The sequence below is a fragment of the Haemaphysalis longicornis genome, unplaced genomic scaffold (genome assembly GCF_048455015.1).
Source record: "Haemaphysalis longicornis isolate Haplotype H1 unplaced genomic scaffold, Haemaphysalis longicornis Haplotype H1 scaffold_12, whole genome shotgun sequence".
Classification (NCBI taxonomy): Eukaryota; Metazoa; Arthropoda; class Arachnida; order Ixodida; family Ixodidae; genus Haemaphysalis; species Haemaphysalis longicornis.
The window spans coordinates 99676845-99696904 of NW_027526225.1; the positions used below are offsets into that span (position 1 = coordinate 99676845).

General features: G+C 48.5%; 1 long non-coding RNA gene and 1 pseudogene across 1 annotated transcript in view; both read left to right on the forward strand.

Annotated features, from left to right (window-relative positions):
• The window catches only part of LOC144162090 (uncharacterized), a 334686-nt gene that overhangs the window by 18523 nt on the left and 296103 nt on the right, over positions 1–20060 (forward strand). The gene's annotated exons all lie outside the window — the stretch shown is intronic.
• LOC144163091 (multidrug resistance-associated protein 1 pseudogene) lies at positions 716–5925 on the forward strand (annotated as a pseudogene).

Below are 20060 nucleotides of genomic sequence, written 5' to 3' on the forward strand. Positions count from 1 at the left end.
TCCGCTCCAGGGAGGACGCCACATGTGACGCGGGCCACGGACGCCCGTAGCGAGGACTTGCGAACTGGGGGTGCCTTTTATTTGCTGTTGCCTATCAATGCGCTTAGGTGCGTCGACGGTATCTATCGCCTTTGTTTTGCTTTAATATACGCGTTCGGGGTAAACACAGCTAGATACGGATTAGGTCGTTGTTTGCGCGACCTCGGGTAAGTGCAATTGAACTTGTCGGGGAGGAGGTAGATTTTCTGCAAAGTTTTGTTTCTGGTATGTTCTTTTTATGACAATTAGAGCCCAGTGGCCACAAGCTGTATTTGAATGTTTCCTCCACAAATTATTTACGCTGTGTTGGAGGCATACCACTAAACGTGCCTGGGGGAGTGTTCGATAATGCGAGTCTCCGGATACGCAATAAAATTGTACCTTTGCTTCCTGGAACGATCAAACATCAATATTATAGCGTATCCTTCGTGGAGATTAAAGTCTTTTTATCGGGAAGGGAAACGACTGCTCTCGCTATTTCACTAAGGAGTACCCATTGTCGCATCGTCGATACCACAAGTGAAAGCCTCCAGTATTTCAACAATTCGGAGTGCTCTGTCGACACACTATCGGTGGCGCAGCGGCTCCCGGCACTGATAACCGGCTGCGATAAAGGCCACAGATAAGAAGCGTCCGAATGTCCCCAGGCAAAAAAGCACACAAAACCTCAAATCCGTATCACCACTACACGCACCCTGAGACACTCGTGGAGGGTGTTGCTGCTAGCGATTGTCTACGGGCCTCCGGCCCGATTGCTACGTACTCTCTTTCGAGCAATATTGCCACGCACGATTAGTGTTCCCCGACACGCAGGCGTTGGGCGCTTCGTTCTCGCGGAAGCACCAGCGGGCGGGCAGCATGACGCCGTCTTTCTGCCTGACCCCCGCCTGGGACTGGGACTTGACTTGGTACTCGGCGTACCCACGGTTCACATCATGCTTCGAGTCCACGGTGCTCGCCTACCTGCCCGGAAGCCTCCTGCTGCTCTTCGGTTTTGTGCCATGGCTCCTGTGCGACAGCGGCGGCGGCAAGACGTGTCCCGTGATGCACCCCAGACCTCTGTGCTTGACCCCGCTGAGTGTAGGGCGCTTCCTGATGAGCCTGCTCCTGACCGCCATCTACGGCCTCGCATTCACTTGCAAGCTGGCAATGGACGTGCCGTACTCGTCCTGGGCCTCACTGACGGCAGACCTCATCCGCTGCATCACGTTCTTCGTCACGGTTCTCATGCAAGAGCACAACCGTCGGAAAGGGGCCGGGTCATCCAACCTGCTGCTTTTGTTCTGGTTCGTATCGGCGCTTTGCCAGCTGCCGGAGTACTTCCATTACCTCGAGGACGTCTTTCGAGGGGACGTTGACGTGCCAGACGTCTACCCTATCGAGTTCACCGTTGGCATGCTAGCGTACCCAATGGTCCTGGTGCAGTTTGTGCTCGCGTGTCTAACCGACGTTCGCGTGGACACTAAGAGACCGTACCTCACGGCTGGCCCGCTTTCGTCGTTGATGTTTATGTGGATGACACCGCTCATACTGAAGGGTTACCGGCGCAGCTTGGAACTGATAGACCTGTTCAGGGCAAGGCCAGAATTGGTGACGCGAGTCAAGTACAACGAGTGGAACACTTACTGGAACCAGGAGCTCGACTCGGCGGGCTACCAGCCGCAAGATGGCTCGTGCGATTACACAAGGCCGGTGCCTTCGCTCTTCAGAACAATGCGAAGGGCCTTCTGGAAACCTGTCCTGCTCGGCTGCATCCTGGCCATGATTAGAACGGTTGTGAGGACGGCGCCTGCGCTGCTGCTTAACCTCATCACGGACTACATGGCCAGTGACGAGCCAACGTGGAAAGGAGTGCTCTACGCTCTCGGCATCGTAACGGCCAACTTCACAACCGCCATGTTCGTTCGGCACATTGACTGCACCTTGTCCCTAACTGGACTTGGGATGAAGGCTGCCATCATTGGAGCCATCTACAGGAAGGCGCTGAAAATTTCGAGCGAGTCCCAACAGAGCTACACCGTGGGAGAGCTAGTGAATCTTCTCTCGGTAGACGCCGACCGTGTGTTCAGGCTGGCAGCGTCGTTCGGATTTGTGGCTTCTGCTCCGCTGCTGATTGTCATTACCGTTGTGCTTCTCTGGCAGTACCTCGGCATCGCTTGTCTGGCCGGAATCGGTGTCATGATCGTGATTATGCCGCTTGTCTTAGTTGTCATGAGCCTTGGTCACAAATATCAGGCGGCACAGATGAAGCTCAAGGACAAGAGAATCAAGAGCATGTCCGAGATATTGAGCAGCATCAAGATCTTAAAGCTGTTCGCTTGGGAGTACCCGTTCATTGACAAGATAGAAGGGCTACGTTCGCAAGAGGTAGCGCTTCTAAGAAAATATTCCTACTTAACTGCGTTCAGCTGTTTTTGTATGACATGCTCCTCCGTTCTAGTGGCGTTGTCTAGCTTCGTCACGTACGTGCTGATTAGCGACACGAACATTTTGAACCCGACTGTGGCCTTCGTTTCTTTAACACTATTCAACCAAATGCGCTACTCCATGTTCCTCATTCCCGATTTCATCTCTAACGCTATCCAAACAAATGTAGCGTTCGGCAGGATACGAAAATTTCTGATGTCTTCCGAAATCGACCAGTGCGCAGTTTCCCGACGGCCGCTCGAAGGTGAGGCTATTACTATCAGACGGGCAACTATGTCGTGGTCATGGGACAAAGAATGCATATTGCATGATATCGACTTGTCGGTGAAAACGGGTGAGCTGGTAGCCATCGTAGGGCCTGTAGGAAGCGGGAAGTCGTCTCTCTTGTCAGCTCTGCTCGGTGATCTTAGAATACGTTCCGGCTCAGTCGACTGCATTGAAGACGTGGCGTACGTCCCGCAATGCCCATGGATTCAGAACAAAACCGTCCGGGACAACATCGTTTTCACCAAAGGCTACGACGGTAAGCTTTACGACAAGGTTCTCAAGGCCTCCTGTCTTGAAAAGGACCTTGAGATTCTGCCTGGCGGTGATCTGACGGAAATAGGTGAAAAGGGCATCAACCTCAGTGGCGGACAAAAACAAAGGGTGAGCCTGGCTCGAGCTGCTTATCAGCGAAAGGAGCTGTATCTGCTCGACGATCCTCTGAGTGCGGTGGACGCCCACGTCGGTGCGGCAATCTTTAAGGATCTCATCGGCCCACGTGGCTTGCTCAAGGATACGACTAGAGTTCTGGTTACCCACAACCTTTCAGTGCTTTCCGACGTCGACAGGATTGTAGTCATGAAAGGAGGCTCGATAGTCGAAAGCGGCACGTACACCGAGCTTAAGGAAGAAGGCAGCGTGCTCGCAGAGCTTCTGAAGGAATTTGTGAAGAAAGAGCGGAGGAAGTCAGAAGCAGGGGAAGACTCCGAGACTGAAGCGGACGCCAAATCGGAAGGACAGCCAGAGAAGGAGGAGTTGAACATCGTGCAGAAAGAAGTTGTTGAGGAAGGATCGATTAAAATGAGAGTATATCTGAACTACATTCGACATGCTGGCCCTCTGCTGGTCTTCACACTGATTTTCTATGCAGCCTTTAGAGCTATTGACATCTACAACGGTATTTGGCTGAGCGCATGGAGTACAGACCCAGCCTTACCTGATGGAACTCAAAATATTCCTTTGCGGAATTACAGAATTGAGATCTACGCTATTTTGTGTGTTTGCCAGAGTCTGACTGGCTTTGTGGGTGTGGCGCTTCTTTGGATAGTAGCCCTGTCGGCGTCGACGCGGCTGCATGGTTTGATGCTCGCGGGTGTCATGAGGGCTCCATTGTCCTTCTTTGACGCTACACCATCAGGCCGCATTTTGAACCGGTTCGGCAAGGACGTCGACCAACTCGATGTACAGCTTCCCATGGTAGGCAACTTTTTCCTCGAGTTCCTCATACAGATCATCGGAATGATTGTGCTGATCTCCATAAACCTACCCGTTTTCATCCTCGTGGCCATTCCGGTAGGCGTGGCCTTCGTACTTCTACGGCAGGTGTACGTGAAGTCATTGCGCCAGGTGAAAAGGCTCGAGTCTGTGACGCGCTCGCCAGTGAACAACCACCTCGCCGAGACTGTGACGGGCCTCACCAGCGTCCGAAGCTATGGCGTGCAGCGCGTTTTTGTCGATGAGAACGATTACAAGGTGGACGTGACGCAAAACTGCACCGTGAACAGCCTGCACTGCAACTATTGGATGCAGATTCGGCTCGAGATTATCGGCGACGTCCTTCTACTTTCCATGCTTCTTCTCCTGGTGACCAGCAGGGGCCTAATCGACGCCGGCATGGCTGGACTAATGGTGTCTTACTCTCTGAACACTATCGCACCATTTAACTATCTCATCTACTTCTCAACCGAACTTGAAGCGAACCTGGTTTCAGCTGAGCGTCTAGATGAGTACCGAAGGCTGACCCCGGAAGCACCCTGGTGTCTCAACTGGAGTCCAGACCCAGCCTGGCCCCGAGCCGGAGCGCTGTGCTTCAGGTCCTACTCTACTCGCTACAGGGAGGGCTTAGAATTAGCACTGAACAATATCAACCTAGACGTAAAGCCGGGCGAGAAGATAGGTGTGGTCGGTCGCACTGGCGCCGGAAAGTCCACCATGACTTTGAGCCTCTTCCGGATCGTCGAAGGCTGTGAGGGACAAATTGTGGTGGACGGGATCGACATCTCGACGATTGGCCTGCACGACCTACGTTCCCGGATAACAATCATCCCCCAAGACCCGGTACTCTTTCAGGGCACGCTTCGCTACAACCTGGACCCTACTGGGTGCCACAACACCGAGGACTTGTGGGCTGCCCTGGAAAGAGCGCACCTCAAAGACGCTTTTGACGAAGAAGGGCTCGACTTTGAAGTGATCGAAGGTGGCCTAAATCTAAGCGTGGGGCAGAGGCAACTGGTGTGCCTTGCGCGCGCCGTTCTTAGGAGGACAAAGATCCTAGTTCTGGACGAGGCTACAGCTTCGGTGGACATGGAGACCGACGCGCTGGTGCAGCAGACGCTGCGGGAGCACATGGAGGACTGCACGGTGATCACCATCGCGCATCGCCTGCACACGGTGCTTCAGTCAGACCGCGTGGTGGTCATGGAGGAAGGCCGCATCGTGGAAGTGGGCGAGCCGGCAGGACTGCTCACCGACGAACGTTCGTCTTTCCACTCGATGGCTCGTGAAGCCGGCCTAGTGTCCGACGGGAGGTCCGTGAGTGAAGGAGAGGGCTAGACTTCGCTGCGCACCTCTGTGAGTTCCCGGTGAAAGCCAACGCCGAGTACTGACATTGCTGTGTCATTTGACTGACTGAAACACATGCGCACTGCCAGACTGTGTTAAGCTCAGTGCTCTTGCGAGTCATCTTTGTGTTTTCGACTACCTCATTTAGCTTCCTATATTGTGGCGTTGGCGTGTCACCAACATGTCGTGCGCACTTTAATTGATGGTTTTCATATTTGCACCTGTGATGGATATGTGCAACCAGGAAAAAGTGCTTGTAAAAAATGTTGAGCACGGACTTTGAGATCTTGGCGAGTCGGTATTAGGGTTTCAAAACAATGGACATATCAAACCCAGCTGTAATTATTGTTTTGTCTCGCCTGAATACAGGAAATACAAGGAAGTACGCTGTGAAGCAAACCATAAATTTCGGCGAAAGAGTAAACATGGCGGAGCGGCTTTAAGACTGGTCTCCATTTTTGCTAAATAGCGATACATGCCCTAGTGTCATCTTTGTAGCTAGGAAGTATCATGCATACATTTTCATCATTGTAACTGCCAGGACTCGTACACGGAATTATCACAATAAGGTGGATTTTGTACGTGCGAATTGTTGCTTGGACTGATTGTATTAAAATATATTTTCATCGTTAACTGAACTTTGGTCCTCTCTCAAATGTTGCATCTTAGACAGCTTTCGACGTGACTGTGCAGATTTTAAAGCGAACAAAAAAAAAAAAGGTAGTCCTCTCATATCTTTTCAGCAATGGATGAATAACGCCGGGATGAACGAACGGTTCCGGAAGCATTCGTTAAGCGGGCATTTAAGTGGACTGAATGATGTTTTATGAGGGAAACCGTGGCGTTTATTCCTCTTCTCACTGACGAGGGCAGCATAATAAGTAGTTGGAGCATTGCATCGGGTAGTCTTTTACCTAATAACTAGAGGAACTGCATCTGTGTCGTGATCTCTGGGGTAATATAGATGTGTCATCCTCCCCCTCTCTATCGGAAACAGTAGGGCGATGGTTCTCCCATCCTGCATTCGTAACGGAGACGCGGGGAGCACGCGACAAAAACATTGACAAGTTTCGGCGTGATGCTTTCAGCACAAACAGAAGAGAGTGCACGGTGTGTCGACGACTGCATTTATTTTCAGTTCTTATCCCTGTAGCTTTTGTGTGGCGTGACTCAGATGTGTTGCAACAACACAGAATTAGGCGATTTGGTTGGTATTATCCCTAGCGGCGCGGGCCATTCGAGAAACTCAAGTTCTTTTGAAGCGCGCATTTTCGATACGTGTTGACCCGGTTGTACGGGACCAGCGTATTGCGGAAGCAGCGAGGGAAAGATCCGGCCGTCCGATGACTACGATGAAAAAAATTGCCTGTGCCCGAGGAAAGAGCTAGGCTCGAGCGTGCTCCTGTGTTCGTGTGAGCCGTGCTTCTTTTGTTTACCCCACCGTTCGGCTGTTTGAGTATAGCTACGGTCGTTCCTCTATTTGACTGCCTTTTACAATATTAGGCAGTACCGTGCTTGAGCTGTACCACAACGCCTCCAACTGTATATTTCTTGCCGCCAACAAAGCAACTTCGCGTAATGGCAGGCAATGCGCGTACCATTTGACTCACATAGGGGATCTGCGCTGTGCAACTGCGCAATGCAGAACGTGCCACACCGCAGACCGAACTTTCGACACTCGATCGTATGCTCAACTCCGTCATTCGCGGAAATTTTTATTGGTTGTTGAACCAAAGGATTGTCTTAGAGTGTACTTGTCCATGCGTCCTCATTTGCCCTGCCGAAGATAAAATGAAGCTTGCGGAGATAAAATCTTCCTAGTCATATCGCATGCACTTGCTCCGTTAAACGAGAGCAAATATCATTCACCGCGAGTGTCTTTACGCGATCGATTAATTATATGCCTCGCATCCCTGAGCAGCCTTCGCAGAAATCTTTCCTCATTTGTTTTTACTTAGATGCTCTCACCATGCTGTTCTTTCACAACAGTTTAAACATGCTCCTCCAATCCTCTCTCGCCATTCAAGATTTTGGAAGTTGCAAATATGAATCAATGCGCATTTTTCGCTCTACATCCAGTCCTGTGATGTACTATATATCTTAATATTTCTCATCCAGGGTTAGTCCCTTCTATCTTGGTGCTCACATTACTTACTAACTTTTCTGGTCACTTCACATTAGTACGATTATCAGCAGTGCTGACAGAACATTCGGCTATCTTCGCCGAAATTTTTCTTCCGTCTCTGTGTCATTAAAACTAACCTGATATGAAACATTAGTGTGCGGTGAATTCGAATACGCCTCTTTCGTATGGGATCCCAGTACTGACAGTTAACTCAGCTCATTGTATCCTGCATAACTACAATCATGCCGCTACCATAAAGTGCATTAAAAATTGTCCACATCAAAAGTACATTAAAAAGTGCATTAAAAGTGCATTAAAACTGTCCAAGTGTCGTCGACAGACGATAGCCTTCTGCAGACCCTGCCACGTAACCACCATCTTCTCTCTTCCCCGCCCACCCCTCAAGCTGTTCCCCTCTTGTCTCGGTCCTCCCATGATACACGCAATAGAGGTTCGCTGAATTTAGTTGAATTTTCCCGCGTTCACTCTGCTGACGCGCAATCTCTTGAGACATTTTGCCATTGTTTCATTGTTTGGATTTTCACTTAAACCCTATTAACTTGTACTCGAACTTGTAGCCCCAAGAAATAGCTACAGCGGCGGCGGCGTCGCCGCTCTAGCCCGGCCGTGGCCGACGCTGCTGCTGCGTTCGGGATGCCGCCCCCGCGGGTCCCAGGTGACGGATGGCAAAAAAAAAAAAAGCCACGAGCTTCAGGCTTGAGCGCGAGTGCTTTATGTATTGTGTGGTTAAAACATTGTTTTTAAAGCGTATTTTTTGTTTGCTATAGGGAAAATTACAGGTGTCCAAGCATCAGTTATGTATTTATGTTTCGGCCCAAATATGCATAAACTTTTAACTTTGCTGTACCATGTTGGCAGGTATGGAGTATGCTACCAGTCATAGTAGTTTGGAAATGTTTTGCCTAAATAAACTTCTCGTTTCACAACACTTAAAACTTTTGGCTAAGTGGATGAATCGAGGCACAGACAGAGAGGCAGGCAGAGAGAGAGAGAGAGAGAGAGAGAGAGAGAGAGAGAGAGGAGAGAGAGAGAGAGAGAGAGAGAGAGAGAGAGAGAGAGAGAGAGAGAGAGAGAGAGAGAGAGAGAGAGAGAGAGAGAGAGAGAGAGGGAGGGAGGGAGGGAGGGAGGGAGAGAGAGAGGGAGGGAGACCAAAAGTTTCGCGTTTAAGTAGCCCAAGAAAAACTATCGTCTTTAACATCTTCGCTGGTCGTCCACCTTTCCAGAATAAAATGGCTCATAATATTTTTTTCTTAGGTTTTGCATTCGTGAAATTTGGAAGTGTTCATTGATAGGTATTTTGCTTGTTTGTTTGTTTGTCGGTTCATCTTTATTCGCATCTTGCAAAAAATACATGACGCTAGGTTGGGCAGTAAAAGCCGTCTGTAGTCGACAGATTCACAGAACTACAAGCCCCGAAACCCTGGACAGCATTACAGCAACATCAAATACAACTTGTATCTTGAAACGAAGGAGAACAAAAGGAAATGAACGAAATTAGCTACCTACATAGGAGATACACAAAAACCGTAATGAGTACTACACATACTTCAGTATTCTATAAACTATACAGGCTATCATATATTATACAAACTATAACACATTCGAAGACTAGGACCATACAGTGGGGAAAGCAAGGGAGAAATGAATTAAAAGGAAATACGATTCTCGTAGTGGAATCAATACAAGGCAATCGATAGGGCAAAGAATAGTCTTTTTGACATTATATGTTCCGATGTTCAGCAAACAATTAATACATTAAACACGTTTTAAAGTACTGTCGTAGTTCTCGTAAAGTCGTTTCAGGGAGTCTAATATTCTTGGCGATTGAGTTCATTTAAGAGACTTGGAAGTTCGTTTTGTATTGTTCGCAGTCCATATGTTGTTTTGTACGTTTGAACATAAAAGGGTTCAACATGCTTTGTTCGGTATGTTTTGGTGCTTTCTTGTAGTTTCGCTAATTTAGAAATGGGTGTTCTTGGTTGTTGTAAAGCGTAGCCTGCTTTGCTGCCTTACACAGTAGGTAATCGAACATTTTTCTAATGGGTATTAGATTATATTTAGGAAATAAATCTTGTGTGGGTGAACACGTAGGAAAGTTCTCAAAAACTCTAATAAACTTTTTTTGTAACCTGTGCACAGTATGTAGATTAGTTTGTGTAGTTGATGTCCATACTAGGTGGCAATTAATTAATTCTGGATAAGAACAAAGTACTACATACTAACAACATAATGTTACGCGGTAATATGTGATGGTTGCAGTACATTAAGCCAACTACCTGCGATAACTTCGTGATTAGGGAAGTTACGTAACCATAGCATGAAAGGTTTTCGTGAAAAAATTACCCTTAAAGTCTCAGTGCTTGGTACAATCTCCACACCGGTTGATCGTAAATATATTGTGTTGTTGATTATTACGGTTTTATTTCTAGCCCGGAGAAGTACAGCTTTGGTCTTAGCAATGTTTAGTTTCAAACAATTTTTTTTTTGCATCCATGCATCTAGTTTGAGAAAAATTAAGTTTTCATCATGAATTAAACCATGAACTACGCTTCCCGTTAAGAAGAAAGTGGTGCCGTCTGCATAAATGAAGAATTTAGCATGCGGCCGTATTCTATGTCCTTCACAAACATATTAAATAAAATGGGCCTAATATGCTGCCCTGGGGTACCCCTTCTAGAACTGGCAAAGGATCAGAGGGAGAATACTTCACAGTAACTATTTGGTTTCGGTGTTGCAAATAGGATCGCATCAGTGGTGCGCCCTTTCCACGAATGCCATACCACGCGAGCTTCCGAAGTAACAGATCGTGACTAATGCGATCAAATGCCTTTGACAAATCGATGAAAATTCCTAAAACAAGCTTTCCTTGCTCAAGTTGTGTAAGTAGATGTTCTTTTTCTGTCAGCAAAGCGTGTTGCGTACTGGAACCCTTGCGGAACCAAAATTGACACTCCGATATTGGTTATGCTTTTGTTCAAATTGCGATAGTCGCTTTACAGTCAAACCCAGCTATAACGAACCCGGATAGAGCGAATTATGCCATATATCGAACAAAAATATTTCAGTTACGGAAATACATGGGAAACATATTCCTTATAACGAAGTTCACATCCGATATATCGAACTCTGGGCGCCCAGAATGGCCGCCGAAATGCATGATCTCGGAGCGGCGATTGAGATGTGGATTGCCGCGACCACGGAGCAAGAGCCGCGACTGAGACATTGCGCCTCGCACGGAGCGACGTGACGCCCAATACTTTCCCTAACTGTTTCTCACGCGCGGGACTCGCGACGGAACCCGCCCTGTCAGCGAGTCCGGATCAAGGCAGCAGCATCGGTGAACTGTGGGAAGAGCTCGCCAACGTTCCCGATGATGTCGGGAGTGAAATCCGTCCAACGCTTATAATGAAGCGCTTTCGGCAGTTGATGTGCTCCGCCAATGCTTCTTAAATTTTTGAGGACACGGACTCAAACTGGTGCAAACAATGTTTCGTGTAGATAATTCTATGCTAGTTGAAGCCGCCAAAACGAAAGTGAAAACAAAAATCGCCGCTTTTTTTGCAACGTGGGCAGTTAAAGCTGAAAGTAGCTTTATTACTTGCAATAAACGGATTATTTTGGTATGGTAATGGCTACTGTACTGTTCGTTTCTGGATACGCGGATGGCGGAGTTGGTGAGCGAGGGGGAAAGGGGGGGGGGTGCTCCCGCGGATTGCGAACTCGTAAAAATTAGCTCGTTATAGGCGGGTTCGGCTATATCGAACTATTGGATATATCGAACTAATCGCTATGCATATTGCAGTTCGCTATAAACGGGTTTGACTGTAGTATAAGTTTTTCGAGAATCTTTGAAAAGACGAGAAGTATCAATAATGGCATATAGTTTCGTATTTCATTTCGATCACCTATTTTAAAGACAACTGCCACTCTTGAAACCTGCATCCGTTCCGGAAATATAGCCTGAGCTATGCACTGACTGAAAATATGCGCAATGCCGGGGGCAATTAGATGCGTGACGTGATTTATTGTTTTCACTTGGTAACCATCGAAATCTTTGGAGTTGCTGTTATTTAAACTCAATATCGCGCTAATTATCTCGCAGTGATTTTCCGGATCAAGAAGAATGGTGCTGTTAGTGTGAGGTATATCTTTGAGGTCATTACGCACTGTAGTGTTAGAAGCAATATTAACTAAGTGCTGATTGAAGGTGTCTGCAAGCGCCTTTCCGGTGACTTCCGTGTCGTTAATTTTTAAACACTGTATTCTTTCAGCGGGAATCTTTTTGTTTGATATTGTGTTCGCGTTTTCGCCACACCACGTCTACACGGCCAGCAGTTGAACTGAATGAAGCAGTGAAGTAGTCTCGCCTCACCTTATTGAGATCTTTATCCAAACGATTGCGAAACGCCTTGTAAGTTTTAAATACTTCTTGATGTATATTTTTGGATGAATTGATTGTACAGCGCATTCTTTATAATTATCATCGCCGATAAGCCAGCCGTCACCCAAGGTTTTCTGGACTTTTTTTCTTTTCTTAGAGGATGTACACGGAAAACTAGCGTCGTATATGGATTTCAATATTTTACAAAATTCGTCGTAGTCTCTGTTCGCGTTTTTCTCCCTGAATACACTGTCCCAACGGGTTCGGGCTGCTTTATCATAGAAGGTAGCAAGAGTTATTTCTGTAATGTGCGCACCTGATGAGTTGTATTTGCTCGCTTAATTCGGACGCGTTCCTTAGAGCATAAAAAATATACGCAAATGGTCACTTAAATCTGATACAAGTACTCCGGTTCGGATGTTTTTCCGAATGTAAATTTGTGACGAAAATGTCAATGAGTGATGACGAGTTGACTTGCAAGTCTGGTGGGTAGTGTAAACACGTTCCGGCAACCATTTGCCATTAGCAGAACATCAGGCTTAACCTGTGAGGGATCGCATTTCAGTATGTTGTTATTAACATCGCCGCCGCAAATTCCATTAGGCTGATTATTATTCACAAAATCAAGAAATGTTTCAAGATATTCTAAAAACGGTGTCAGGGAACCACTTGGGGGACTGAAGCATACAGCAAGGAGAGTGCCTTGAAGCTTTATGGTCAATATTCCGTAGGTATTATTTCCGTAGGTAACTTGAGGTATTATTTCACAAAAAAATGCCATTTTAATTAAGACACAAACTGCGCCATCTCGCCGATTCAGACAGAAAGTGCGATAAGATGGCAGACGAAAAACTTTGGATTCGTGTGTTCACCATGGGCCCTATTCTGGACTGCACAAATTCCCAGGCAATTCGCCATGTTTTTTTGCGTAAGCACAGCGTAAGCAATCAGTGACGTATTGCACGTATAGCTATGATGGCATGCAGTGTAATTTGACGCTTCACTGATAAAGATCACAATTAAGGTATAAGATATTGTGCATAAAAATATAAAAACCTTTGGCATGTATTATAAAAGTTTAGATGGTAGCTGTGGTTGGCAAAGGAAACACATTTCTGCAGGTCAAAATTGGCGTCAACACCACAAGGCGATCGAGGAACGTTGATCCAAAAGCGACAGAAAGGCAGATGTTGAGCAAAAAAACATCAAACAATTTTTTTACCGTATCTATTTATTTCTTTCAATCGCTCTTAGTAACATAGTTGAGCTCTCTGCTTCAATGCAAGCTTTGCAGCGTTATCACCTTCCCGGCCACCACCGCCGCCACGCTATCGTATGCTGCTATGTTACAAGTTTACGGCGGGATCACATAAAAAAACGGCCGCGACCATCGCTTGTATGACACATAAGAGCAGCGAAGCGCTACGCCTGATAACCGCGGAGCGTAGCGATGTCGCCGATTCACTCATTCGTCAAGCTCAACTTGAAACAGCGCTGTAATGAACAAAAAAGTCACTTTTCTTTGTTATTTTCTTGTTGTTTTTGATCATGTGACCCAGCAGCTTACTAGGAGGAGCGTGGACAAAAGCCATGCATTGGGTTCTCTTTGTCATGGAGAGGCTTGTACTGCCCTCTTATGTTGCGGTTACGCCAAACAAATAATTTTTATTTTATTGCCAAACATAAAAGCAAAATACTGCACGTTATTTTAATGCTCCGTGATCGTTGACCTGAAAACAGTCGAATCTACTTTTTGTATAGGTAGAAAACATGCTTTAAACCGCGCGTCATGCGAAACTGCGCCTGCTGCGAATTCGCGGACATTTTGCGGCGCCGAAGGTCGGGGAAATTTTTTGCCCTATTTCGCGGCAAAAGCAGCCGCCATTTTCAAGCTGTTACGTAACATTGCGTCACTTCTGCGCAGGCTGAAGTTGTCAATGTGTGACGTAATCGTTCCCGCCAACTGTTTAAATTACGTCACGCCTTCTCAGCCAATCAGAGCGGGGGTGTGTATTACAAGCAGTATTTTTGTTGAATAGCAAAGACATGCTTACGTTGTCATATGACTTGGCGCATTTGGTCTAGTTTTTCATTGCCGGCCAAGAATTATGCGCTTTCAGCAAAGAGAAATAAGGCCAAGTTTAGAACTGGTGCCCGTAAAGGTCATGAAACGTCAAAATGACGACAGCACACACAACCACTTTGTCAGCCGGAAGCACGCGACCAAAATTAAAAGCCAATCAGAAAAGACTTCCGGCAAATTGCCCTATTTTCCGGGAATTTGTGCAGTGGAGAATACGGCCCCATATCTCGGTTAGCATAAGTAGATCGAATGATGGCTTTATTTGATCTAAGAAAAAGTTCAAGTCGACTGCTTTGGTCCGAATGCATCGCACGTTTAATTGTAGACATTCCAATGACTTAGAAAATGAAGTTCCTAGGTGCTTATCAAAAGCGTGCGGTTGCGCGTAGTCTTCAGACCGGGCGGATGCCATAGTACTTGCACTTGACTTCATTTTGCTTCATCTTATCTGAGCTTGTCGCGGTCACAAGCATTAGTAACCACCACTAGTGGGTCGCCGTCTACCTTGTGCACGAGAACTTTGTTGTTGCTATTCCATACGTATTTAAGTTGTTAGCATTGGCCCATACTTTTGTTTCAAAAAGCAGAGCGCGTGCCCTATTAATCAAATTTTCCTGCATGAAGAAGTCCTCATGCGCATCACACAGTTTCTTTCTATTCTGCGACCACGTGTCCCTGTCGGTCTGTTTCGCAAAGCGACAGATTGCTCCGGATGCCTTATCTTTAATGGTACCTTATCTTTTCTCGCTTGATTGTGTTATCTACTTCATGGTGGTCCTTGTTCTGCTGAGCTTAAAGTTTACGCTGAGCTTCGCGTGACCGCGCATTCAAGTGTCAGTGTTCCGTACTACTAGCACGACGTCGTCGGTCACCTTCACGCCTTCGACGTTCTCTTCGACGTTCTTCATATGCGTGCTGCTCTTTGGGGTTGCGCACAATACGCGGCCTTTGTAAATCGCAACTCACTCACTCACTCACTCACTCACTCACTCACTCACTCACTCACTCACTCACTCACTCACTCACTCACTCACTCACTCACTCACTCACTCACTCACTCACTCACTCACTCACTCACTCACTCACTCACTCACTCACTCACTCACTCACTCACTCACTCACTCACTCACTCACTCACTCACTCACTCACTCACTCACTCACTCACTCACTCACTCACTCACTCACTTTAATTTGGGTTATTTCCTTACTTTCATGCATGATTTCTTGCTTACTTACACATTTACTTGCTTGCTTCTTTGCTCACTTACTCTACTTGCATATTTATTTCCTTGCTTGCTTTCTGTTTTACTTGGTTGTCCACGGCCTCTTACTATGAGGCTTCCAGCAGCTGTAAACGCTGTACGGTCGCGATTTTTCATTGTCCAGGAGACGCCGTGAACAGAGGTGGGATTGCCCGCCTTTCAGACATGTTTCAGACATCTTTCAGCCATCTTTGCCCACTTTCAGCCAAGCGCGGTCGGACGCACCGCTTTTTCTTGTTTTTGCACTCGTGCAAACACCATTGCACCATTGTACATGAGCGGTAAACAGAATCGCTGTAAAACTGGCCTCCACTTGCGGGGCTGAAACCCGCGCCGTTGTGCTTAACATAGCACCACCGGTTAGCCACCGACCCACCGCGGCCGGTGCGTAACGCTTGTTGAAGAACAGGGCCCCATGGTAAATTGATCCTGACTCCTCCACCGCAGCGCGTGTCCAGCATCGCGCGCTGGTCTCAGAGGGCGTATTTACACCCAAAATATTTAGTAAATCAGCTACACCGGCCTGCCTGCTCGCACCGCCTCTTTTTACAGCACGCATATCAGCCCGGGCTTTGGCCGGGCCGGCAAGCGCGCTTCCGTGTTGGCGCCCACATCCGTCGGATGAGCGGCTCGGCACGGACGATCCGCCGCTGAAAACGGAAAAAGAAAGCACGACTACGTGGTCCTCGGGGAGAGTAACCTACCACGGAGGTTCCTCTAGGCGAGGAGAATGGATGAGGGGGAAGGGGGGAAGAGGAGGAGGTGACGGAGGAGGGACCGAAGCCGTGGCCGAAATCTTGCGCCGGCAGCGAGCAGCGACGCTTGTTTCAAATCGAGACAAGTGTTCGCCGCGTATGGACATGGTGGCTTATCGCGGGGGTCCCGCGCTGCGCGACGGCGAACGCTTTCTAATCTGCGTCGAGCGCTGCGAATGGCGCTGTGCTGTCCGTTATGGCCCAATGGCCTCCGTCGTACGTAACCGCGAACACGGGGCGGTTTGTGAGCGCTCGCCTGGTTTTGGCAGGCGCGATGTAAGCGCTTGCTGCTTGGGTTAGCGGAGGTGTGCTTGTAAAAATTCTTCTAGTGCAGGAAAATCTTTAACGGGACACTAAAGTGTAAAGGCAAGTTGTTCCACATTGGTGGATTACAGCGCCGAGTATAAGAACATGCTGCTCTAGCAACCGCTGTTTATTTACGCAGGAAATGGCAAGCTGGAAAAGGGGTATGGGCGCGCCATACTTTTCTTTTTGCACTGTGATTTGTCGCTATACAAGGAGGAGGAGAAAACTTTATTCCAGCAAGTGGTCAGAAAAGCGCGGTGGCCACCGGCCTAAGGCTGGTAGCGACTTCGGTGGCTCTTTTGACCAGGACTTCTTGTGTAGCCCGGTCGAAGCTACCCAACGCCCCCTCCACTGCTCGCGGCTGGTGATTAGAGGGAAGGGGTCTTGGGGGAACTGCCATAGGGAGTGACTTAGTGAGGCGTGCTCCCCACACAGGGGGCATGCTGACGAAGGGAATTCTGTCGGATGGATGTGGTGGAGGCGAGCTCTGCTTGGGAAGCCGCCAAATACGCGCCTGGCTTATCGTAAGGGATGGATGAGGCGGGGCAAATTGTCGACGCGAGAGGCGGTAGTGCTCTGTTATGTCATTAAACGTGATCAGTCGGTCTCTGGCGGAGCGCGCCCCGTGGTGAGGAACGATACTCACGCCGGCTCGGTGTGTGAGTTCGCGAGCCATAGCGTGTGCAGTTTCATTCTCCTCCAAGCCAATGTGGGCTGGGGTCCATATGAGCTCCGCTGAGTCCTCTGGTGGATCTTGCTTGAGAATTTTAAGCGCCGTGGGAGAGATATGTCCCCGGGCAAAATTTTGAACGGCCGTTTTCGAATAAGTGATTATAATTACCGGATGTGGCCTATGTGTGAGGGCTAAGGCAACTGCCGCCTCTTCCGCCACAGTAGGGGAGGTGGTTATGACTGTGAGGGTGTTGAGTGGAGCAGTGCTTTTTTGACCGGTGATCGCTATAGCGTATGCCCCGTGATGCCTGTACCCCGCTGCGTCAGAGTATACTACTTCCGAAATGTTTCTGAGCTGCCTGGCGAGAGACCGGGCTCTTGCTTTGCGTCGTGCCGAATTATGAATAGGATGCACGCGCCTAGGTAGAGGCTTTACGATTATTTGCTGAATTATACAAATCATAAGCGGTAAAGCGAGTTTGACAGAACTAGGTAAGCATATTTTTTTTTAAAAAACAGCACGGCTGTTTAAGCTTCGACGAGATTAGTAAAGCGTTGCTTTGAAACGGAAAGGGTGCCGGAGAACGGGCGCTTGTTCGTATTTTACCCGTGACCACGGAGCAGGAATACATACAGGAGGCGAAACGGCCCATCGCGGAAAGCGCGGGCAAGCGACCAGATAACGTAGCAGTGAAAACCAGGACGGACAACGAAGCTTCGCAGCTTCGACGGCCAAGGCGAGCTTATAACGGCAGCCGATGGACAAAATGATAGCGGCGGCAACTCATTCCGGGGCTGTTTAGTGAAAGTGCTATTGTGGAGGCCGCTCAGCTTTTTCTCCCGCCACGAATAGCTTAACCTCGGCCAAGCGCTTGTGACGTTACGTGGACGCACTAGGAAGTCTAGTTTACCCTCCTGTCTTGTTTGTGCTCCGAGCCCGTGACACAGTTTGATTCCCTCGTAACGCGTATTGATATTCAACCTATGCAAGTGACTGTAATACACAGGGGGAAGAAATATAAACTTTGCATCCGTTTGCAGACCGGTTCGCCGCTCCGAACTGTTACTTATCCGTTTATCAGAATGCAACTGGACTGAAACTATATAGATAGATAGTTAGATAGATTGTTTATTGCACATCATAGTGGTACAAGGGTTTCATTTCCTTCCTAAGCACGCAGTGCTTGTGGGAAGGCAGGCAGAGCAGCAGCACCCGACCAGACGGGCAGTAGAGGTGATATGTTTTCATCCTGATGTATGTTTTCATCCCGAACCGAACCAGGGAATTCTTATATTTGTTTATAGTGTGATGCCAATAAAGGAGACGGACTAAAAGAAGAAAAAAACGAACACTCGCGAAAATAATTAGATCAGTGCCACTCTTATTGCTTTATGTGGTAGTGCGTAGCATAAGTTAGTTTTGTTGGCCCCTTACGACAGCAGCAAATGCCCAGTATACGTACAATTGCAGTGATCAGCTGAATTTAGCCATTTCGACGCATGGAATTGCAGAACGGAGTTAGCTTGGGTTGTCGGGTGCCGTGGCAACGTTCTCGGGGTCGTCACGGGCACTGGTTCCGACATCAGCCAACAGATGACGCCCGGGGCTTGAGCCGCGGTCCTGGACAGAAGCCCCTGGCCCAGCCGGCAGCCACGAGTAGCGGGCGTGTCTGTGCGTTCGCATTTGTGTGCCCCTACCCTCGCCGCTGCTGACACAAAGCGTTCACCTTGCAGGCTCAGACAGGGCTTGACCAATGGGCTGCGGACACGAGCCACTTTGGATTAGCGAGTCTGGCTTCCATCGCGACTGCCTCTCCCGCTCCCACCCTTCCCCTGGCGCGCACGTGCGCTTTTTTCTGAGTGGACAGAGTTACGCGTTGCGTGGGCTCTCTCTCTGCCGGGCCCCGTTTGTCAGCAGGCGCCCTTCGAGTGCTTCGGAACGGCGTCGCGGCCGCACCGAACGGCCCGGGTGGCTTGCCCCCATCGATCCGAACTTGAAACTTGCCGGCAGACTGGCTGCGGTTTTCCGTTTGCGCGTCGCGCTATACTTTGCCGACAGGGGGAATGTTTTAAGTGCAGAGCACTTTAGGGGCCCCACTTGTGTCGTAGCTCGTCCGTAACGTGACGCGCCCAACCAGAAGCTTCGAAAAGATGCCCGCTTGTCGGTCGACAGAGAGAATAAACTTTACTGTTTCTCTCTTGAGGAACAAGCCTTCCAACCAAAAGTTAAGAGGGTACTTGAAGAAGAGGTTTATATATGCAGAACGGTTCGAAACTCCCGGAACCGCTGGCACTAGTCATACATGTCCCAAATATTTAGCGGACGAAAACTGCAGGTATATTGGAGGCAAAATATGTGCACTTAACCGGCAGTCACGCGTTCAGTTTGTTAGGAATGCTCGTTGGGTTGATTTTTACGGTAGTAAGCGAAAGAAAAGTGGCCGCGGAAGAAAATGAAATAGGCGCGTTCAAAATGGCGCTGAAAGGCAGAACTTACTAAATGAAAGTAAGCACAAAAAGAACAGAACTCCAGCTCCTGCTATCCTAGGAAGAACAAGATACAAAAGATAAAGAAAATCACACCATCTTCCCGTAGGGGAACCCTGAGTATGCGAAGCAGCCATGGGGTCGACTGAAGTTCCCATTAGTTTTCGGTTCGTCGTTTCCGTTGACGTTCAGCTTTGCGTGCCTTCGTTGTATCACCCGCGGCGGTGGCTCAGTGGCTAAGGCGTTGCGCTGCTGAGCACGAGGTCGCGGGTTCGATTCCCGGCCGTGGCGGCCGCTTTTCTGATGGAGGCGAAAAGCAAAAACGCCCGCGTGTGCGAAATTTCGGCGCACGTTAAAGATCCTCAGGTGGCCAAAATTAATCCGGAGCCCTCTACTACGGCGCGCCTCATCGCCTGCGTTGCGTCGGCACGTTGAACCCTACAATCAATCAATCTTCGTTGTATCGGTAGCTTCTTGACGAAGTTCAAATGAGTGAAGGACTTCGGGCCCGTTCGTAGCACACGATCCCGTCTCAGTTTATAGCGCAGTCGGAAGAGCGCCACGTACCTCCCGTTGCGGCCAGGGAGTCGTGGGATCGAAACCGGGCGCCGCCTAACTATTTCTTTTATTTATAGTGGACTGCGCTGACATCAGCCCAAACGCTGACGGGGATGA